The sequence below is a fragment of the Oncorhynchus mykiss genome, chromosome 21, assembly GCF_013265735.2.
Source record: "Oncorhynchus mykiss isolate Arlee chromosome 21, USDA_OmykA_1.1, whole genome shotgun sequence".
NCBI classification, from domain to species: domain Eukaryota; kingdom Metazoa; phylum Chordata; class Actinopteri; order Salmoniformes; family Salmonidae; genus Oncorhynchus; species Oncorhynchus mykiss.
The window spans coordinates 53465881-53471428 of record NC_048585.1 but is presented as its reverse complement, the minus strand read 5'-3'; positions in this window follow the sequence as shown (position 1 = coordinate 53471428).

Here is a 5548-nt window from a genome sequence, read left to right as displayed (position 1 = left end):
ATAGTTAAAGTACAAAAGGAAAATAAATAATTATCTCTCTCTCTCTCTAGTCTGTATCCTTATATCTCTCTCTCTTACTCTCTGTATCCTTCTCTCTCTCTCTCTCTCTCTATCTCTCTCTCTCTCTTCCTCTCTGTATCCTTCTCTCTCTCTCTCTCTCTCTCTTACTCTCTGTATCCTTCTCTCTCTCTCTCTCTATTCTGTATCCTTCTCTCTCTTTCCCTCTCTATCTTACTCTCTGTATCCTTCTCTCTCCCTCTCTCTTACTCTCTGTATCCTTCTCTCCCTCTCTCTCTCTCTCTCTCTCTCTCTCTTACTCTCTGTATCCTTCTCTCTCTCTCTCTCTATTCTGTATCCTTCTCTCTCTTTCCCTCTCTCTCTCTTACTCTCCGTATCCTTCTCTCTCCCTCTCTCTTACTCTCTGTATCCTTCTCTCTCTCTCTCTCTTACTCTCTGTATCCTTCTCTCTCTCTCTCTCTTACTCTCTGTATCCTTCTCTCTCTCGCTCTCTTACTATCTGTATCCTTCTTTCTCTCTCTTATACTCTGTATCCTTCTCTCTCTCTCTTACTATCTGTATCCTTCTCTCTCTCTCTCTCTTACTCTCTGTATCCTTCTTTCTCTCTCTTACTCTCTGTATCCTTCTTTGTCTCTCTTACTCTCTGTATCCTTCTCTCTCTCTCTCTTACACTCTGTATCCTTCTCTCTCTCTCTCCCTCTCTCTCTTACTATCTGTATCCTTCTCTCTCTCTCTACTCTGTATCCTTCTCTCTCTCTCTCTCTCTCTCTCTCTCTCTATTCTGTATCCTTCTCTCTCTCTCTCCCTCTCTCTCTTACTCTCTGTATCCTTCTCTCTCTCTCTCTACTCTGTATCATTCTCTCTCCCTCTCTCTCTCTCTCTCTATTCTGTATCCTTCTCTCTCTTTCTCCCTCTCTCTTACTCTCTGTATCCTTCTCTTTCTCTCTTACTCTCTGTATCCTTCTCTCTCTCTCTCTCTCTCTCTCTATTCTGTATCCTTCTCTCTCTTTCTCCCTCTCTCTTACCCTCTGTATCCTTCTCTTTCTCTCTTACTCTCTGTATCCTTCTCTCTCTTACACTCTGTATCCTTCTCTCTCTCTCTCTCTCTTACTCTCTGTATCCTTCTCTCTCTCTCTCTTACTATCTGTATCCTTCTTTCTCTCTCTTATAGTCTGTATCCTTCTCTCTCTCTCTCTTACTATCTGTATCCTTCTCTCTCTCTCTCTTACTCTCTGTATCCTTCTTTCTCTCTCTTACTCTCTGTATCCTTCTTTCTCTCTCTTACTCTCTGTATCCTTCTCTCTCTCTCTTACACTCTGTATCCTTCTCTCTCTCTCTCCCTCTCTCTCTTACTCTCTGTATCCTTCTTTCTCTCTCTACTCTGTATCCTTCTCTCTCTCTCTCTCTCTCTCTCTATTCTGTATCCTTCTCTCTCTCTCCCTCTCTCTCTTACTCTCTGTATCCTTCTCTCTCTCTCTCTCTACTCTGTATCTTTCTCTCTCTCTCTCTCTCTCTCTCTCTCTATTCTGTATCCTTCTCTCTCTTTCTCCCTCTCTCTTACTCTCTGTATCTTTCTCTTTCTCTCTTACTCTCTGTATCCTTCTCTCTCTCTCTCTCTCTATTCTGTATCCTTCTCTCTCTTTCTCCCTCTCTCTTACCCTCTGTATCCTTCTCTTTCTCTCTTACTCTCTGTATCCTTCTCTTTCTCTCTTACTCTCTGTATCCTTCTCTCTCTTACACTCTGTATCCTTCTCTATCTCTCTCTCTTACTCTCTGTATCCTTCTCTCTCTCTCTCTCTCTCTCTTACTCTCTGTATCCTTCTCTCTCTCTCTCTTACGCTCTGTATCCTTCTCTCTCTCTCTCTCTCTCTCTCTCTCTTACTCTCTGTATCCTTCTCTCTCTCTTACTCTCTGTATCCTTCTCTCTCTCTCTTACTCTCTGTATCCTTCTCTCTCTCTCTCTCTCTCTCTCTCTCTCTCTCTCTCTCTCTCCCTCTCTCTCTCTTACTCTCTGTATCCTTCTCTCTCTCTCTTACTCTCTGTATCCTTCTCTCTCTCTCTCTCTATTCTGTATCCTTCTCTCTCTCACTCTATTCTGTATCCTTCTCTCTCTTTCTCTCTCTCTCTTACTCTATGTATCCTTCTCTCTCTCTCTGTATCCTTCTCTCTCTCTCTCTCTCTCTCTCTCTCTTACTCTCTGTATCCTTCTATCTCTCTCTCTCTTACTCTATGTATCCTTCTCTCTCTCTCTCTTACTCTCTGTATCCTTCTCTCTCTCTCTTACTCTCTGTATCCTTCTCTCTCTCTCTCTTACCCTCTGTATCCTTATCTCTCTCTCTTACTCTGTATCCTTCTCTCTCTCTCTCTTACACTCTGTATCCTTCTCTCTCTCTCTCTCTTACCTTCTGTATCCTCCTCTCTCTCTCTCTCTTACACTCTGTGTCCTTCTCTCTCTCTCTCTCTCTCTCTCTTACTCTCTGTATCCTTCTCTCTCTCTCTTACCCTCTGTATCCTTCTCTCTCTCTCTCTTACTCTCTGTATCCTTCTCTCTCTCTCTCTCTTACACTCTGTATCCTTCTCTCTCTCTAACACTCTGTGTCCTTCTCTCTCTCTCTCTTACTCTCTGTATCCTTCTCTCTCTCTCTCTTACTATCTGTATCCTTCTCTCTCTCTCTCTTACCCTCTGTATCCTTCTCTCTCTCTTGAAAAATATATTATTTCATCCCTCACTCAACCTTCTCTCCTTCTCTCTTACACTCTTTGTCTTTCTCTCTTATGAAAATGTATTCTCACTCTCTCTCTCTCTGTCTGTATCTCCCTCTCTATACATCTCCCTGTCTGTATATCCCTGTCTATACATCTCCCTGTCTGTATCTCCCTCTCTATACATCTCCCTGTCTGTATCTCCCTCTCTATACATATCCCTGTCTGTATCTCTCTGTCTATATCTCCCTGTCTGTATCTCTCTGTCTATATCTCCCTGAATGCATCTCCCTCTCTATATATCTCCCTCTCTATACATCTCCCTGACTGTATCTCCCTCTCTATACATCTCCCTGTCTGTATCTCCCTCTCTATACATCTCCCTGTCTGTATCTCCCTCTCTATACATCTCTCTGTCTGTATCTCCCTGTCTATATCACCCTGTCTGTATCTCCCTCTCTATACATCTCCCTGTCTGTATCTCCCTCTCTATACATCTCCCTGTTTCAACCCCTCATGCAATGTGTTTCTCATGCATTCATTCAAATAAATGATTGAAAAATACAAAATACTGTAATTATCTTCCTATGGACTGGTTTCCTGCACCTCCCTCTCTGCACTTCAATGTTCTCTTCATGGCACTCTGGAGATGTGCTTAAAGTTTTCTGTATGTATGTGTATGAGCTGAAAAACCTATTTTTACTGCTTTTACAGGCTCGAAGAAGGTCATATGGAGAGGCAGTATGATCAGCAAACAAATGTTCTGACTGTAATAGGGTAGAACTGCAATCCACTGGCATGATGCATCAAGATATGATTTGTTATAAGTTATTACACAATGTTCCACATTCTGATTAAATGTGTCAGAGATGGACAAGGAAGTAAGTGGGACAAAGATCTTGCCACGTTGTTGCCTAATCTCTCACCTACTTTCTCTGCCTGGGTTAGTGCCCTACCCTCGTTATCAGCTGTCAATCATATTCTCAGTCTCCGCCCATGTCCTTGCCGAGCAACGGAGCCACTGGCCAAAAACCTCAAATAAATCAAACACCCCCTCTCCTTCCTACCAACAAAAGCATCATTATAAAAGATTGCGTCAAGCCCAAATGTGGAAGGGGAGAAATGAAAAGGGACACAAATGACAGAAAAATAAACAGACATCAATGGAGGAATTAAAAAAAATAATCTAACACAGTCCCCGAAGAAAGCTTGATCTTTCTGGGGACAATTTCTTTCGGTAACAGGGAGGGGTGATCGGGCCCTGGAGATTTCTCTCTCTTGCTTTCTCTCTCTCTATTTCTCTCTCTCCATCTCTCTTTTCCTCCCCCTAACCTCCTCTCTCCCAGTCTCTCTCTTCTTCCCCCTAACCTCCTCTCTCTATTTCTCTTTCTCCCTGTCTCTCTCTTCTTCCTCCTAACCTCCTCTCTCTTTTTCTCTTTCTCAGTCTCTCTTCTTCCCCTAACCTCCTCCTCTCTCTCTTTCTCTTTCTCCCTGTCTCTTTTCTTCCTCCTAACCTCCTCTCTCTATTTCTCTTTCAGTCTCTCTTCTTCCCCTAACCTCCTCCTCTCTCTATTTCTCAGTCTCTCTTCTTCCCTTAACCTCCTCCTCTCTATATTTCTCAGTCTCTCTTCTTCCCCTAACCTCCTCCTCTCTCTCTTTCTCTCCGTCTCTCTCTTCCACCAGACCTACTCCCTCACAGGCTACCATTTCTTCAAGAGGCTGCTGCTTGCCTTGCAGCAGAGTGAGCTGGAGCACTAACAGACGGCCAACATGGTGCAGTATGGGAGGTCTGCCACACACACACACACACACACACACACACACACACACACACACACACACACACACACACACACACACACACACACACACACACACACACACACACACACACACACACACACACACACACACACACAACCCACTGGGGGAGTTATTTACAGACCTTAGGAACCTTGATACAGGGACTTTAATTTGCACAATGTGGAAAACCCCGGTTTTAGTTGTTACTTTGTTTTTATAGCCAGAGGGAGGGCTTTTATTGAGATTGTGAAGGTGGACTGGTTGTGTGCTCTGTAATGATAAGGACCGTGGCAGTTAGGCTCTCACATAATAAACCCAGACTGTGTACACCTCCATTATAGTTGACATGAGTCAATAAACAGATACAAAAACAGTGTACAAGCAAATTAACTACCTTGCAAACTGACAGAAGAATGAAACCAACAAAATGAATGGAGTGTACACACTGAATTATATTAAATATTGTTATTATGGCCGTTTAACAATGCCACATTCCAGAACAAACCGTTTAGCCTAATTATAAAGTTTACCTAACACATCTGTTGTTGACCAAAAGTAATGCCAATGGGATTGAGCTAAGTCCTGCCAACTCACAAATCATCTAGCTGCAGACTTGTGGAGCAAGAACCAAAGGAGGGGGGGGAGTAAGAGACAGAGAGAAAAAGAGAGAGCGACAGCGCGAGAGAAAGAGGGAGAGAGAGAGATACGAACCAGAACTGCAGCCGTGGCTTGGCAGGACCTGCTGCTGGCATGGTGCACTGACTATCAGCGCTGACTGACCGACTTTGCTCATTATTGCCAGACTAGAGTGGAACAGACCAGCTGTGGGTAGCCTGTTTAACCATGACACCCCCAAGGGGAAAACCACTGTCTGACAAAATGTAAACAGCCCCTGTCAGGACTTTGCATATCTAGAGAGGATGGGCGATACATAGGTGAGTCTTTGAACAGAGGAACGCTGATAGAGCAGGAAACAGAGACCGAGAGATGAGAGGGATATAAAATTGATTATACAAAAGAGAGA